General features: G+C 37.8%; 1 pseudogene; it reads right to left on the bottom strand.

The window, feature by feature from the left end:
* Positions 1-5,658: 5,658 nt before the first annotated feature.
* On the bottom strand, positions 5,659-5,777 carry LOC120622364 (uncharacterized; annotated as a pseudogene).
* Between the last annotated feature and the right edge of the window lie 13,184 nt (positions 5,778-18,961).

The following is an 18,961-nucleotide window of genomic DNA, read 5'->3' as shown; positions in this document are numbered from 1 at the left end:
AGCAGAAAGGACTCCATTTGTCCCTTTGCCTGAAGCTCTTAGACAGTGCTTCTTAAAGTCTCTTTAGTGAAGTACCATTTATTCTTCCAATCTGTTGTGGACTGACAATTTTATAAAATACAATAGAAGTAATTACTAGGAAAAATAAGAAAAAAGACATACATAATAAAAGCCTGAATGTTTTATTGTTAGCCAATAAATTCAATAGATTCAGTTAGATTTAATAGATTCAATAAAATTACTCAGTCAAATTGCTATATAAATTTCTAAACACTCTCAATTTCAATTTCTACCTTGTTGCAAACCAGTTCAGACAGCTTACAGATCAGCATTGATCCATGGACCACAATTGAATAGCACCTTGCCAGACCACAGAGGGGCAAATATGTGGCATATGCATCACCGGTTCCCTATCCCATAACCAACAGCAGACATTGATAATTGATCACAACACTCATTCTTTTAATTTTTTGTAATTTTTATTTTACTTATTTTATTAAATTTATTGGGGTAACATTAGTTAACAGTGTAATATAAATTTCAGGTGTACAAGTTTATAACACGACATCTGTATACTCCATTGAAAATATTCATTCTTCAATGCAGCCCCAGATTCCTTTTCAGCACATTAATCCACTCCCCAAATCAGATTGGGTATGCAAAACAAAAATGATTTGCTACCCCTGGTTCCCTTTTTCCAGCTCTATATTCTGGTTCTGGCTTTTTTGACTCTGTGTTCCAAGCCTTCTTCTACTCTTTTCTACTCTCTCCAAAAGAAATAGGTCTTCCAGGGGGCTAGAGCCTGCCTGTTAAGGAGGCAGCCCCAGCACTGAATTCATTGAAGAGAAGAGAGAGAAGTGCAGTGATGACATTTCAAGGAAAGAAAAGAGAGTTTCTAACCCCATCCAGTCCTATTTACGATGTCTTTACACACCTACCTCTAACCACCGCTCCCGCCCAGGAAATAAGGCTTAATCATGTGCTTTGAATCTTATACTAGAGATAACATCTGTGGAATCTGCAGTGTATCGGACCTTATTTTAGGTGATTATTTTGCTACCTCAATTCATCATATAATACCCCAATGAAATAGCCATTACTATATGCTTATTTTAACAAGCTGAAACTCAGAGAGAGAAAGTGACTACTCAAGGTCATGCAACTATGATAGAGCTTAGATTCACTGATTTCTCTTCCCCCTCCAGACCCAGCTTTGGAACTGGGGGAGACAGGCTAATGGTGACATTTGTGTAATCCACAGTCTTTTCCAAATGGTACTACCAGGCAAGAGAGGCAGCACTTCCCCTCCTTACCCCCAAATGGCAAAGGAGAGCAGACCAAGGCTCGGCCTCAAACTCAGCCTTTTATCTTAAAGATAATTTATTGATAAGTGTTGAAGAATTACAATGTCCAATCCCACAGTTCATGGATGTCGCTAGGGCAGTTAATTGGACATTATTCATTTGCTTCTCTGGGTCTTGGAATCTTGACATTTTAAGGTAGGAGGCTACGGAGTGTCCACCCAAAAATACTGATAGAATGAGTCAGTATTTCAGCAAAAGCATTGGCTGGAGAATTCACCCATCTGGCCTCGGCAATCTGGCCTCCTAGACAACTGCGGAAATAAATAAAACAAAATAAGAAAATGAGAATAACAACTGCTACTATTTATTGAGTTCCATATGCCAAGTGCCATGATAAGCATAAAAATATACATGTAAGAATATATATACATATATATATATATATATTCCTAAAATCCATACAATATTCCTTTGTATTTCTTCAGTGAAGGGGAATTTTCATACTTTGAGATTGTGATTTTTTACAAGACCCTAAAGTCATTTGGTATAGAGGCAGACGAATAAGGTGGGCAATGGAACTAAGTCACGGCTGTATTTGATCCAAATGAAATGGTGACTATAGAGTAATAAGATCAATTTCCTAAGTAGCTCAGAAATTAGCTCTTAAGACTGATAAATAGGAGTCCCTGGAAGGTTTTGAATAGTGGTAGGCCTCAAAAAGAATATTTATAGTCAAGGTGACTTTTTTCCTTTGCAAAAAGAAAATAGTATGTATTTGTTTTCTGATATTGCAAAGGCTGTTTATTTTTACTGTAGAAAGTAGAAAATAGAAAAAAATCAAAAACAAAAACAAATTATTTGTAATTTCCTGTTATTATTTTTGTGTTTCCAATTTTGTTGCCATTAAAATTATGATGCAATGAATAGTCTTGTATTTATATATATTTTTATGCATCCCTGATTATTTCTTTAATATAAATTTCTCGAAGTAGAATTTCTGGACCAAGTTTATGTGCATTTTTTTAAAAACTTTCAAAATTCATTGCCACGTTGGTAAGTAAAAAATGTTATGTTAAGGTGCATGTTTTAATTATTAATAAGATGTAAGTTTTTATAGATTTATTTATTTGCATTTGTTATTTTGTGGGTTGCCTGTTCATGACTTTAGCTTATTTTTATATTGAAATATTTATGTTGTTTTTTAAAGGAATGTTCATATACGAAAAAAGCGAACCCTTTGTGTGTCATGTATTTCACTTCCTCTAATTTGTTAGCTGCCTTTCAATCTTTAATGATTTTTTAAATTGCTTTTTTACTTTCATGTAGTCAAATATACAGATCTTTTCCTACATGGTATCTGTCTTTGCTTATATACTTTGAAAGGCCTTTCCAAAATGGATATAAATATTCACAAAGGCAACTGCTTTGCAGAGAACATGTTTTTGGATATATAAACACTGGTATATTGTTTTCAAAGTCTCAGTGCTTTATAGTTACACTTTTTAATGTATTTATTCAATTATTTTTTTAAAACTAACATTCGACGAATACCTCTATTTGCCAGGCTATCTGCCAAAAGTTGAGAGTGCAGTGATGAATATTTTAAGAGCTCAGAGATCACTCTGACTTCATTCTACTTTGCCCAAAGCCAAACTTGGCAATCGAGAAAGTAGCAGGACAAAGGGAAAAAATGATGTCACTCTCCTCAGTCTCTCTCCTTGACCTAGTCTCTCCCATACATCTCGGTACTTTATGTAGTTCTCATCTAGGTCTTCATTTCCTCTCATTCCTCACAAGGTCCGTGGGTGATCAACTCCAATGACTGTGGGAGTGTGAGTACCCCCATATTACCCTCCTGAACATCAGAGCTATATATACTACCATCATCTCCACTTGTGGATCCCACAGTCACCTCGAACTCAACATATCCAAAATGAAGCTCATCACTGTACCTATGAATGCCACACCTCCTTTGTTCAGCTCAGTAAATGGTCTCACTATTTACCAGCAACTCAGGGATCACTCTTCATTCCTCATCCTTCTATCATTTCTGGCATCTAACCAATCACCAAATTCTGACATTCTACCTCCTAACATTTCATCTCCAACCCCTTCTTTCTAAACGCACTACCATGACCTTACTCTGGGCCCTCTCATTTTGCACTGGATTACTGCCTCGGCCTCCTAACTAAACTCAACACTGCCTGTCTAGTCCTCTTCCAACCCATCTTCCACACAGTAGCCAGAGTGATCATTCTAAAGAGTACCTCTGACCACATCCCTCCTTCAGCCAGTCCTCACTTGCCTCAGGAAAAAGTTTGCGCTCCTGAGCTGGGCCTACAAAATCCTCTAATATGTGGCCCTTGCCACCCTCTCTAAACTCACCTGTCATATTCCTTCCCAATCCCTTCCTCTCATTCCATAAACTGCTTGCAAATCCCTAAATATACCAAGCTTTCTCTTGCCTCCAGGGCTTTTCAAAAGCTGTTTTTCAAAAGCTGTTTGGAACTCTTCCCTCCCACACATTCACCTGGCTAACTCCTATTTATCCACGGGGCTCAGTTTAGATTATCATTTCCTCCAGAAAACCTTATTTGAAACCTACCTCCACGTCCAATGACTTGATTAAGTGTCTCTTCTCCCACAGTCTCCCTTCTTATCTTAATTACTATACCATAATTGCCTGCTTGATTGTTTGTTTTCCCCTTTAAATTGTGGCATAGCTGCACAGGTTATACATTGCACAACTCACAAGAAACAATGATGTAAAGGGTGGCCCCTTTACAGAGTTATACAGTGTATACCCTACACAACTGTATCTGAAAGCCTACCTGTGACCCCTTTGAGGAGCAGGAGGACTTATCTTGTTCACTCTCATGTAAAATATGTGCTCAGAAAATAATTGTTGAATATATGAATGGATAGATGAATGATGAATGGGTTAATGAATAGACAGATGGATACAAAACTTATTCTTTGGTCTCCATGTCTCCTGGCCAATGAAAGTCTGCACCCTCCATTATCCTTGTTATCTATCTCCCATCTGCCCTACTCACCTCTAATTAATTCACCACCTCACCTAGCTTCCAAGCAAGTACCTTATTTAAAGGAGTTAGTCTTTGTGTTGCTTAAAATCAAGACATTTCTCTTTAGTTGTCCTAATTCCTAGGAGTCTCCTGAAGTTTTAATCAGGAATAATTGATGACATAGGATTATGTGGGTTTTCATATCTGACATTATAAAAAGTTAACCAGATTCTCTGCTGTATATCCTAGGGCATAGAAGATTGGAAAAAAATACAACTGAAATCTTCCTTTCTCCCTCCACCTTTCCTTTATTTTCCCACTGTGTAAAGAGAAATTGCCTTTGGAAAATTACAGAGTTTTTCTCTCTGCATCCTAAAGAACAAGAACAAAAAAAAAAAAAAAAAACAGTTTACAAGAATTACAACCAAGGAACTGAGCCTAAGAAACATTTGAAGATGTACTATGCAGATATGCCAAATGATAGAAGTCAGACTCAACAGGACAAATATCATATAATTCCATTTATATAATATTCTTACAAAGGTAAAACTATGAGGTCTAAAAACAAATTAGTAGTTGCCAGGGGTTGAAGGGCTGGTAAACTGGAGACGAAGGCGGGGGGAGGGGAGATGGCGGGGGGGGCACGGGGAAGGAATAGAAGTGTTCTATATCTTGATTATGGAAGTGGTTACAAAACCGTATGCATTTGTCGAAACTTACAGAACTGTACACTTGAAGAATTTTACTATATATAAATTATACTTTAAATTTTTTACATGAATAAAGTCATAGATGCATAAATCATTAACAACAATGTAAATGAGAAGAATGCAGAAGGTAATATATGGTAAATTCAGTCCTGTTAGTTTCTATTCATTTTCTACTTCTGGAAATCCACTGCAAACATCATTTTTTTCTCACTCTTTTGATTATTCTCTCTTTATTCCTCCTTTTTCTCAAACTAAAACAGACTTAGACTTGAAATTTGTGTTGCTACTTCCCAGCAGATGAATCCTGGACAAATCACTCAACCTCACTGAGCATTCGTTTCTGGGTTTCCTTATCTGTAGACCAGGAAAAACCATATCCATCTCCCAGGGGTTTTCTATGAGTGCTAAAATAGATGTAAGTGAAAGCAGACACAGTGTTTTGGGAAAACCTGTAGGTACCATTTTATTCATCCATCCATCCATCCCATTAATCATCTACTGATCATTTAGGATTAAAAGGGAAGAAGGACCAGGAAATTCACTTTGTTAAGGGTCTAATGGTACTGAGGCAAACACCATCATTTAAAGATTTTTATTTTTATTTATTTATTTTTTTAACGCCTATAGCACCTGGTCTTGCTAGGCGGTCTCGCATCCAAGTACTAACCAGGCCCGACCCTGCTTAGCTTCCAAGATCAGATGAGATCGGGCATGTTCAGGGTGGCATGGCCGTAGACTAAAGTTTTTTACTTAATCCTCCCAACCCCACAAAGAAACTCAGATATAGAAATATCAGGTTGTGCAGCCAGGAAAAGGAGTCAACAAAATATAAATTTTTCTGAGTCTTCCCATTCCTTCCCCAGGTGTCAGAAATTCTTTTTTTTCAAATGTTATTTCCTTTGGCTCTCACAACAGTCCTACAAGGCACATAACCTTATCCCCATTTTATAGTTGTGGAAACTTAGGGGTTGTCTCTTGCTCAGGAAACCATGAGCTAGTAAGTGACTCACTCCTACAGCTCCAGTTCAGTTCTTGTCACTGTTAATTGGTCCAGGTCAAGTTTCCAAGCATGGCACTCACCCTCCTTTGACAAGACCTGGGCTGTGTGTAATGCATTGCAAGGTCAGCACACAAAAGAGAAGATGCCATCACTGCCCTGAGGGATAGGAGATGTCTGGAGTTTAAAAACATCTTGGCAGGTAAAGAATCTTCATGGTGTGTGGACTTTTCCAACATTCGGAGTACGACTTTGAACCTGTTACTTCCGCTTTCCGAACCCCAGTTCTCTCCTCTGTTAAACTGGTTTTATTATGCTACCTGTCAGGACTGTGGTGGGGATTCAATGAGATATATATGGAAAAGCACCCAGCATGATAATGGTCCCTCCTGTTTTCAGTACCTGCCCCACAAGGCTCAGATCCACCACCTACCCATGTTCAGGTTGGAGGCTTGGGAGAAAAACTCTAAGGAGACAAGTTTATGGGGTTACATGTTAAATGAGGATGTTGGGTACTTGGATCAAAGCTGCAATCCTTTATCATGGCAAGATGTTTTTGGATGTGGAAGTGGGAGTTGTTGATATAGTTACCCTATGCTCTGGACAACGCACAGGGACTAAGCCAAGCCTTGGGGCACAAGTGGGCATTATTCCCATGAGACCCTGTTGAAGAAGATCCTCACTCCTCAACAGCAAGAGGACAGCAAAGCCCTTAAAACAGAGCGGGGAAGCCCACAGACAACGACTCATTTCCCAAAAACTCCTGGTTGCAAGTGAAGGACAACATTTGCACAGATAGAAACCGTATGGTGAGCAGAAGTTGGCTCATCCCCTGTCCATGTGGTCCTTTCATGTTCACATCCACAAACTCTCTACCTCCTGATTTCCTCTCTGACTCTCTCCTTCTCCCCTCTACTATGAAAAACCATTCTGTAGTTTTGAGTACAAGAGGCCTTGATTTGAATCCTCAATTTTTTCCCCCCAATGCATTGAGTATGCTCTGAATTTTTTCATTCCCTTGACAGTCTAGGCTTTGGGAACTCAAAAGCCAAAGCATCACTCTTTCCTCTGCCAAAGCATCCATTCCCTGGGATAATTTGTCTCAGAATAATCCAGCCTAGTGGTTCTCAAAGTAACAAACAATAACTGCATCACCTGGAAACTTGTTACAAGTGCAAGTTCTCAGGCCCCCTCCCAGACCTACTGAGTCAGCTACTCAAGGAATGGGGCTCAGTAATCTGTTTTTTTTTTAATTAAGTTTATTGGGGTAACATTGGCTAATACAATTATATGATTTTCAGGTGTACATTATCATTTGACATCTGTATATTCTATTGTGTGTTTACCATTCAAAGTCTAGTTTCCTTTGGCTACCATATATTTGACCCTCTTTATCCCAAATACCTTTCCCCTCCTCCTCCACCCCCTACTCTCTGGTAACCACTAGTCTATTGTCCATGTCCATGAGTCTCTGTTTGTTTGTCCTGTTCATTTGTTGCTTTTAGGTTTATATCCCACATACAAGTGATATCATGTGATTTTCAACTTTTTCTGTCTGGCTTATTTCACTTAGCATGATTATCTTGAGGTCCATCGGTGTTGTCACAAATGGCAGTATTTCACCTCTTCTTATGGCTGAGTAATATTCCATTGTATATATGTACCACATCTTCTTTAGCCAATCGTCTATTGTAGGATACTTCGATTGCTTCCATGTCCTGGCCACTGTGAATAATGCTGCTATGAACATCGGTGTGCAAATATCTTTTCAGATATAGGTTTTCAAGTCTTTGGGGTAATACCTAGTAGAGGGATTGCTGGATGATATGGTTGATCAATTCTTAGTTTTTTGAGGAATCCCCATACTTAGTTTTTTGAGGAATCCCCATGTTTTCCATAGTGGCTGTACCAATTTGCAGTCCCACCAGCAGTATATGAGGGTTCCTTTATCACCACATCCTCTCCAACATTTGTTATTACTGGTCCTGTTGATTATAGCTATTCTAACAGGTGTGAGACAGTATCATACTGTGGTTTTGATTTGCATTTCCCTAATAGCTAGTGATGTTGATCATCTTTTCATATTTTTGTTGGCCATTTGTATGTCCTCTAGGGACAAGTGTCTGTTCAGGCCCTCTGCCCATTTTTTGATTGGATAATTTGGGGTTTTTTTTTGTTGTTATTGAGTTGTATGAGTTCTTTCTATATTTTGTATATTAGGCCCTTATCGGAGGCATTGCTTGCAAATATATTTTCCCATTCGAATGGTTGTCCCTTTACCTTGATGGCTTCTTTTGCTGAGCAGAAGCGTTTTAGTTTGATGTAGTCCCATTAATTTTTTTAGCTTTTACTTCCCTTGCTTTTGAGGTCAAATTCGTAAAATCCTCTTTAAGTCCAATGTCCTTGAGTTTAGTTCCTATGTTTTCTTCTATGCATTTTATTGTTTCAGGTTGTATATTCAGGTCCTTAATCCATTTTGAGTTAATTCTGGTGTGTGGTAATAAACAACAGTCTAGTTTCATTCTTTTACAGGTGGCTTTCCAGTTTTCCCAGCATCATTTATTGAAGAGGCTTTCCTGTCTCCACTGTATGTTTTTGGCTTTTTTGTCGAAAATTATTTGCCCGTATAAATATGGATTTAATTCTGGACTCTTGATTCTATTCCACTGGTCTGTGTGTCTGTTTTGCTGCCAATACCATGCCGTTTTGATTACTGTTGCTTTGTAGTATAATTTGAAGTTGGGCAAAGTGATGCCTCCAGCCTCATTCTTTTTTCTCAGGATGGCTTTGCAATTCGGAGTCTTTTATGCCTCCATACAATCTGATGATTTTTTTGTTCTATTTCTTTAAAAAATGCCTATGAGATTTTGATGGGGATTGCATTAAATCTGTATAATGCCTTAGGTAATTTTATGGTCATTTAAACTATGTTGCTTCCTCCAATGCAAGAACATAGAATATCTTTCCATTTCTTTGTATCTTCTTTGATTTCTTTTAATAGGGTCTTGTAGTTTTCATTATATAGGTCCTTCACACATCTCGTTAAATTTATTCCTAGGTATTTTATTATTTTTTTGTTGCAATTGCAAAAGGAAGTATTTTTTTCATTTCTCTTTCTGACATTTCATCATTAGAATATAGGAACTTTATGGATTTTTGAACCTTGATTTTGTATCCAGAAACTTTACTGTATTTGCTTATTGTTCCTAGTAGTGTTCTTGTGGAGTCTGTAGGGTTTTCTATGTCGAGAATCATGTCATCCACAAATAGTGGCAGTTTGACTTCTTCATTTCCTATTTGAATGCTTTTTATATCTTTCTCTTGTCTGATTGCACTTGCCAGGACCTTCAATGTTATATCAAATAATAGTGGTGATAGAGGACAGCCTTGCCTTGTTCCTGATCTTACAGGGAAGTTTTTTAGTTTTTCATCATTAAGTATAATGTTGGCTAAGGGTTTGTCATATATGGTCTTTATTATGTTAAGGTACTTTCCTTCTATACCAATTATGTTAAGTGTTTTGATCATAAAAGAATGCTGTATCTTGTTGAAGGCTTTTTCTGCATCTATTGATATGATCGTATGATTCTTATTTTTTAATGTGTTTATGTGGTGTATCACATTAATCGATTGGCATTGAACTATCTCTGTGCCTCTGAGATGAAGTCCACTTGATCGTGGTGTATAATCTTTTTAATATGTTGCTATATTCGGTTTGTTAGTATCTTATTTAGAATTTTTGCTTCTGTGTTCATGAGAGATATTGGTCTGTAGTTTTCTTTTTTTTGTGTTATCTTTACTAGGTTTTGGTATCAGAGTAATATTGGCCTCATAAAATGAGTTGGGAAGTATTGCCTTTTCTTCGATTTTTTGGAAAAGTTTGAGGAGAATAGGTATTAAATCTTCTTTGAATGTTTGGTAGATTTCAATAGTGAAGCCATCTGATCCTGGACTTTTGCTTTTTGGTAGGTTTTTGATGATTGTTTCAATTTCCATACTGCTGATTGGTCTATTTAGATTTTCCAGTTCTTCTTGGTTCGATCTAGGAAGATTGTGTTTTTCTAAGTACTGGTCCATTTCTTCTAGGTTATTAAATTTGGTGTTATACACTTTTTCATTGTATCCTTGTATGATCCTTTGTATTTTTGCGCTGTCAGTCATAATTTCCCCTCTTTCATCCCTGATTTTTTTATTTGTGTCCCTTCTCTTTTTTCTTTCGTGAGTCTAGCTAGGGGGTTCTCAATTTTATAAACCTTCTCAAAGAACCAGCTCTTTGTTGTATTTATTTTTTCTATTGTTTTTGTTTGTTTGTTTGTTTTCAATTTCATTTATTTCTGCTCTAGTTTTGATTATTTCTTTCCTTCTGCTGACTTTAGTCTTCATTTGTTCTTCCTTTCCTAGCTTTTTAAGATGAAGTGTTAGGTTGTTTATTGGGGCTCATTCTTGTTTTCAGAGATAGGCCTGTAATGATGTGAACTTTCCTCTTATGACCGCTTTTGCCATGTCTCAAAAGTTTTGATATGTTGTACTATCATTATCATTTGTTTTTATGTATCTCTTGATCTCACTTTTTATTTCTTCTCTGACCTAGTTATTCTTCAGTAGCATGTTCTTTAATCTTCATGTATTTGTGGTTCTTCCTAATTTCTTTTTGTAGTTGATCTCCTGTTTCAAAACATTATGATCAGAGAATATGGTTGGTATGATTTCAACCCTCTTACATTTGTTGAGGCTATCTCTGTGTCCCAGTATGTGGTCGATTCTTGAGAATGTTCCATGTGCACTAGAGAAAAATGTATAAACAGCTGTTTTGAGATGGAAGGCTATGTATATGTCAATTATGTCCAGTTGGTCTAATGTGTCATTTAAGGATGTTATTTCCTTATTGATTTTCTGTTTGGATGATCTGTCCATATCTGACAGTGGGGTATTTAGGTCTCCTGACTGTGATAGTGTTTTGGTCTGTTTCTCTCTTTAGTTCTGTTAGTAATTGTTTTACATATTTCGCGGCTCCCCGATTGGGAGCATAGATAGTAATAAGTATTATATCTTCTTGGTGCATGGTTCCCTTTATCATTATGAAGTGTCCCTCAATATCTTTCTTTACCTTTTTTATTTTGAAGTCGAGGAGGAATTGAAAATATTAAGGGAAACCAAACCAGTTATTATTTTAAATATACTCGCCTCTAAAATAACAACTAATTGTTGTAGTTAATGTATTTGACTTCTTATGATGTACAATGGACTAAACCAAGCATGTTACCTGCACTGCTCAAAACCACCTTGTGAGGTAGGCACTATCATAACTTTCATTTCCCAGATGAGGAAACTAAGGCTTGGAGAAAGAATTTGGAATTTGCCTTTGGTTATGCAGGAAACAGTAGGGTCAAGATTGAGATCTTGAAAATCTGAGTGAAGAACTTCACTTTAGCAGTAACTTAAAATCAGGTTACAAAATAGTCAATAGTATGGAAAGTAACATTAAAGATAACTTTCATTTTCTTTCTGTTTTTCTATATTTTCCACATCTCCTCCTAAGTGTGTTGCTTTTTAATCAGAAAAAATAAGTTGCTATTTTTTCAAAAAATCTGCCCATTATGGTCTCATACTGGTAAAATAAAACCTATAAAACATATAATTATACATAAGTGCACATATAAATTTTACATAACTATATTAGTTATATCAACAGTTATTTATTCACAAGAGAAAAGACTAGAAGGCTCAGCATCAAAATGTTAGCAATGATTATCTATGTGGTGGGAATCTAAATGATTGTAATTTTCTCCTATTTGCTGCTCAGTATTCTTATATAATAAACATAAATTATTTTTGTAATCAGAAAAAAAGTTTTTAAGCCAAGGCTTTCTGACTCCAACACCAGAATTTTTTCACAGCAAACTGTCAGTGCCTTTTTAAAAGCTCCCCCACCCCCACCCCCCGGCCTTTTTTTTAGCTTTCACCAATAAGCGAGTCTTGTTTTTCTGTCACACGCTGTGACTAAGCACTCAACCCATTCCACATCATCCAAGAAGGAATCAAGCCTTCCAATGAGGAGCTTCTTGCAAAGCTGCCCAGATGATATTCTCTGATTCAGACTTTGCCTGCAATCTTGTTGTTCTAAATACAGACTAGAAACATACTTTGCCTTTCACTAGATAATAGTTGAGCTCTAGCTAATTATGGTATACTCCTCTGTGGATTTTTGACTATAAGTGCTTGTGAGGCTTCTTAAATGATTATGGAATCATCAGACCTAGGTTCAAATTCTGGCTGTTTCCATTTCTAACCAACTCTATTGACCTTGGGCAAAATACTCCTCTGGGCTTTAGTTTCTTCTCTCTAAAATTAGAGAAAGTATTGAATGCCTTTCAAGTTTGTTATGCGGAACCAACAAGAAAATGTACATGAAATTTCCTAAAAATGCTTGGCACATAGTCTTTCACAATCATAATTTCCTTCTTTCTCAAAGAATCATAGTTTGATTCTACTATTGGGCTACTTAGCCTTTTTCAACCTGTTTCCTCACCTTCAATGAGGATAATGCTTCCTTTCACCTTCATGCTGAAATAGTGAACATAGAGGTGAGCTAATCAAATGCCCCTTCAAGGAAGAAACTCAAGGAAGTCCCAGCTGTCAGCTCCTACAGGGTGGGCTTCAGGGCATGTCCTCACCCGAAGACTGATTGCAATTGAGATATAAGGTCTAGTTTAGCCCACCGCCGCATAGCTCTGATGAGGCTGCCCAAAGCTTCACCAAGTCTGCATCACTGTTCAACTTCTCTCTCTGTCCAGTGTCTTCCTCTCTCTCCTTTGTACAGCTAATGATCCCTAATAAATATCCTGCATGCCAAACTCCATCTCAGTGACTGTTTACAGAGAATCCAATCTGTGACAGTTGGTATCAGGAGGAATCTGAGAAAGCAGGCAACAGATGAAGGTTTGGAGCTAGACAGCTCACCAATCAAGACCTCAACATTAATGGCAGGGGAGAACAAACAGCCCTTGACTCAGGTGATGATGTTGCTAAAACATTCAACTGTGGTGAACTGGGATGGCATGTGCTGATGGAAGAGAAGCATAAGCTTATGTGATGTATCAGGTGTTTGAGAAGTACCAGAAAGTACTAGCTACGAGGACAATGGGATTGGTTGGAGTATTAGTTTTTTAGGGCTGCTATAACAAAGTCCCATAAATTTGGCAGTTTAAATCGATAGAAATATATTCTCTCAAAGTTCTGGAGGCCAGAAGTTCAAAATCAATGTGTTAGAAGGGTAGGCTGTGAAGGAAAATCTGGTCCTTGCCATTTCCTTATGGCTGCCACTCTCCAATAAGACAACAGTACCCCCACTTAAGAACTGCCATCATCTCCTCTCCTGGACACCAGGCCTATAGCTAGGTGACATGCTGGGCCTGGTAAAAAAAGGAAAGGGACTACACCCCCCCAAAGAGCTCTAAGACCCAACAAGCATGTGTCTGCAGAAGGCCAGGGGTACATGTAGGGCTGGATTCTAATAATGTTTGATTAAGGGGGCTTATGATCGAGAACACGGGATTGGATTCTGGAAAGTTGATTTATTTGAAAGTACTTTCCCAAGATACAGGGATTAACACACTGGCATAAAACTCCAGCAGATGATGCAAACTCTTCCTTAGGATGGTTTCTAAAAGCATGGGAAAAGCGATGGCCCATGCTAAGTGAAATTGCAATTGCCATAGCTGACATGGAAGAAATTATAAAATGCTCAGGGGAGTGCATAGATTGTCACAGAACAAAAGACCCATTAGAAGATTGTGTTCCATAGGAAGGCCTAACAGCTACACTGTCTACCAAGACTGAAAAAATGGGTAAAAAATTGGGTGATCAATAGCTTTCCTTCAAAACCAGGACTGATAGTAGGAAAAACTAGGAAGAGCTAGGCTCATTGATAGCAGTGAAGAAGACAGGACCCCAAAATAGAGTCCAGGTGGTGGCACTTAATTGCCAAAAGGCAGGTGATGCAATTATCACAGTGAACAGCAGGGCTGGAGTAGCAGCGGAGGGTTCTGACTCACAGAGCTAGTTAATAGTACTCAGTGTCCCAGGGCAAAATAGATAGGCAGCTTGAGCCATCAGAGGAAACCAAGGAGGGGTAATCTAGAGACTTAGGACAGTTGTCTTAAGAAATAGCCTGATCTCTTGCCCAGTTCTAGATGTGAGGCAGTTTTTGGACCTAGCATTCACTGACTGCATAGGAGACCAGGTCCCTTGGTGGAAGAACCCTTGCAACAACATAGCTAATATACACAATAATGATCCCCTAGTCTTTCCCTAAAGGGACCTGCAGCCATTTACTCTGGTAACTGTTCTCTGGGGAAAGGTGAGTACAGAAATATTTTGAGGACTGTTGAACACAGGGTCTGACCCGACACTGTTAACTAGAAACCCAAAGTGTCACTCTCCCTCTGTTAGAGTGGGGGCATATGGAAACAAGGTAATAAAGAGAGCCCTGACTCCTGAACACAGGAAAGTGACTTAGTCTGCTTTAAGAAGTCCTTAATATTCCAGTTTCTGCTATCTCTCCAGACTCATCTCTCAACACTTATTTCACTTTCTCCGCAGAACTGAGCTACTAGTATTTCCTTAATGCTTCATCTCCCATCCCCATTCTTTCAATCTCAACATCGCTTTCAACCTCTCTATCTCTATCTCTCTCTGCCTTACCTCTCTTCTAGTTCTCTCCCATCTCTCTCTCTCTTTCTCTTTCTCACTACCCCCTTAAATCTCTCTCTCTTGATTCTCTTCTGTCTCTCATCTCTCCAGTCCTGGTCTGTCTCTCTGTTCTTCATCTTTTTCTATGTCCCTCATTCCCTCATCTATCAATCACACTCTGTGTCTGTATCTCCCTCCTCTCTCTCTCCTTTCTCTCTCTCTCTCACACACACACACACACGTGCACACACACACACACACACACGTGCACACACACACACGCCAGACTCTGTAGAAGCTTATTCAGCAGTCTTGAATGCTCGCCTCTCCCTCTGCCTTTCTCCTAGGTAATTTCTGTTTGTGCTTCAAACCCCTTTCAGGAATCACCTCTGAGACTCAGGGAAGCCTTTATTCTCTCTGTATTTGCCTCAACCACAACATAAACTAGATTCTATGAAATAGTCAGGACTCCCCAAATTGATCTACAGAGTCTGTGCAATCCCTATCAAAACACAAGCTGGCTTTTTTTTTGCAGAAGCTAAAAAGTTGATTCTAAAATTCATTTGGGAATTTAAGGGATCTAGAGTAGACAAAGCTATAGTAATCAAGACACGATGGTACTGGCATAAGGAAACACATATAGATCAATGGAATAAAACTTATAGTCCATAATTAAACTTCTATATCTAGGGTCAATTGATTTTTGACAAGGATGCCAAGATAATTCATTGAAAAATGAATAGTCTTTCTAACAAATGGTACTGGGACAATTGGACATGTACATGCAAAGGAATAGAACTCTACCTCATCATATACACAAATTAACAAATTAAAATGGACCAAAGACCGAAATATAAGAGCTAAAATTATAAAACTCTTAGAAGAAAATTCTGGATAAAATAAAAAATAAATTTCCCATTAGAGAAATGTAAATCAAAATCGCAATGAGGTATCATTTCACACCCACTAGTATGCCTATAATCAAAAAGGGAGATAAGTATGGCAGCTCCCCAAAAAAATTAAACATAGAATTACTATACGATCCAGCAACTCCATCTCTGGGTATATACCCAAAAGAATTGAAAGTAGGGACTCGAACAAATATTTGTACACTTGTGTTTATAGTAGCATTACTCACAATGGCCAAAAGGTGGAAGGAAGCAATCCAAGTGTCCGTTGACAGATGAATGGATAAACACAATGTGATCTATACATACAATGGAATATTACTCAGCCTTTAAAAAGGACATTCTGACACCTGCTTCAACATAGATGAAACTCGAGGACATTATGCTAAGTTGAAAAAATCCAGTCACTAAAGGACAAATATTGATTTCAATTATATAAGGTACTTAGAGTAGTCAAATTTATAGATGCAGAAAGTAGAATGGTGGTTTCCAGGGGTTAGGGGGAAATGAGATGTTATTTTTAATAGACACAGAATTTTAGTTTGGGATAATGAAAAATTTCTGGAGATGGATGGTGGTGACAGTTGTACAAGTGTGAATGTACTTAATGCCACTGAACCGTACACTTAAAAATAGTTAAAATGGTAAATTCTATGTAATATGTACTTACTACAATAATAAAAAAAAAATGTTTACTCTTACCATTTTGTTTAAAAAAAATAAAAGCATGTGAATCATTACAGGTCAAAATACTATTAAAGTCACTGGTACTAAATTTGGAGGCACTAGGAGGCCCATGCACCTCCCCGGACCTTGTGGTTTCATCTTAAAAATGAAGAGAATAGGACTATATCTGCCCTACTCCCAGCTAGGAGTCTCTGGACCTCTGTGGATTCTAAATGTAATTTTAAAAGATTCCTTGGTTATTTTCAATATTTCCAAATAAAAACCTAATAAAATTATTCTTTTACCTTTCAAAAGCCTGCCCAGAGCAATAAAAACCATCAGACTTCTGTCTTTTCTGCAGACTGGAATTATGAGACTTCAGAGTGGACTTGAAGGTTATTAGTTATTATTTTTACAGAGGAGAGAGGGACAGTTTCAAGCTGCTTATGTAATAGCTGCTACTGGTACAGGGGAGAGGATTGTCACCATGGAGGCTAACTGGAGAAGTCCTTTGAAGCCCATAAAAGGCATAACAGTTTGAGCATGGACTGTACCACCTATAGCTGAAAAAGAAAGGATGCCACACTTGAATAGGCACAGGTATCTGTGGCAGGCAAAAATGTCGTCACTTGAAGCAGTAGTTCCTTCAGGTTCTATGACAGCTGGAATTGAGATCAGCAACTGGGGAAGGAGAGGAGGAACATGGCAGCTGAGAAGAGCAGAGAGCCATTCCTGACACTGTGGATTCGCTAAATTAGTGGTTCTCAAACTGTAGCGTGCATCAGAGTCACCTGGAGAGTTTATTAAAGCTCAAAGTGCTGGGTTCTGCCCCCCAGATATTTTGTTTCAATAGGCCTGGGGTGGAGACCAGAGAATTTACATCTAACAAGGTCCCAGACAGTGCCAAAGCTGCTGGTTTGAGGATCATGTTTTGAAAATCACTGCCCTATTATATTGATCAGGATAGGTTATGCAATGCTACAGTAAGAAATAACTCCCAAATCTCAGTAGCCGAACATCATAAAAGTTAATTTCTTGCTCACATCTCAATCCAATGCAGTTTTGATAGCCTTTCTCTATATTGTACCCACATCAATTGTACTGCCAAATAGAAAGAGTCCTGGGAAAGTGCATGAGAGATTTTTAAGGCCTGAAAGAGGATTATATCACCCTTCCTGCCTCTCATTGATCAGACCTCAATCACAGGACCTCATATACACAGCATGGATAAATTTCATAAGCATTAATGCTAGAAGACAAAAGCCTACATTCTATATGATTCTATTATATAGTATTATACAACATTGTCAAAAAGTGAAACTCTAGAGACAGAAATCATATCAGTAACTTCCAAGAGCTGGAGATATGAGTAGGAGATTAACTAGCAATAGTATAACAGAACTTTTCAGAGTGATGGAAATAGTCTACATATTGATTACAGTGGTGGTTACACAACAACGTACTTGTCAAAACTCATTGAACCATACACTTAAAAAGGGTGGCTTTAACAGTAATGGAATTATATCTCAGTAAACCTGGCTTTTTAAAAAAATTTAACATACAGATTTTATAGATTGAATTCATAGAGACTTGGTTTTAAATTCTTGCTTCATCACTTTCTCTGTAACTTTAAAGATGTTTCCTTAATCTATCAGAGCCTAAGTTTCATCATCTAAATAATAGCAGAGAATTTTTTGTTCTGGGTAAGATAAACACACCTTACCCTCTTTAACCCACTGAATGCAGATATAAAGCCTAGACATGATGCTCGGAGGTCTCTGAAAAGCTAATACTAGCAGTTAAATTAGGAAAGAAGACTAATTCAAAGTACTACTAAACTGAAATAGTGTTTCCACTTTTTTTATTCCAATGTCTCCTAGCCTGTACTCAACACAACCCCAACCCAGAAGTGGACATCCACATGGACAGAGAGAAATTCTCTAGTTATAGCTCTAGGAGCAGGATAAGGATGTCCTGGTGCTCAGAGAAAGTGGGGGGAAACCTTTAGGGATTTTTCTTTTTTTTTTTTCTCTTCTAAGCTCTCCTGCATTAGTCCCCAAGCAATCGTGTGCCAGCGGCAGTAACAGCAGTGGCAACAGGGACTCATAGGAACCTAATACTCTGAGGAAGGGAAAACTTCCTCTCTGATAAGAGAAGATATAGTCCCAAAACAGTGAGACAATGTTTATTTTTCTCTTTCTTGACCCCAGATGCGGGTGTACTCACTGGAAGTGAGCAGCAGAACAAAATAAATAAATTCTTTCTGGCTAAGAGCCAGAAAATATTTAAAGTGTTGAAAGAAAGAAACTACAAAAGAAATCTAAATAAATGGAGAGACTGACATACTATGTTCATGGATCAGAAGACCGAACACAGTAAATTCTTCCCATATTGATCTATAGATTTTACATAATTCCAGTAAAATCCCAGTGGAATTTTTGCAAATATAGAAAAGCCGATTCTAAAATATAAGGAAAGGCAAAAGAACTAGAATACAAGACAATTTTGAAAAAGAGGAATAAAATGTAAAGAATTACACTACCCAATTGTAGGACATTATGAATCTCCATTAATCAAGACAATGTGGTACTAGAGGAGGAATGGACATATAGAACAATGGAACAGAATAGAGTCCAGAAATACACCCAAATAAAATACA

The sequence above is a fragment of the Pteropus medius genome, unplaced genomic scaffold, assembly GCF_902729225.1.
Source record: "Pteropus medius unplaced genomic scaffold, Ma_sr-lr_union100, whole genome shotgun sequence".
NCBI lineage: Eukaryota > Metazoa > Chordata > Mammalia > Chiroptera > Pteropodidae > Pteropus > Pteropus medius.
This window is presented reverse-complemented; position numbering and strand designations above follow the sequence as displayed.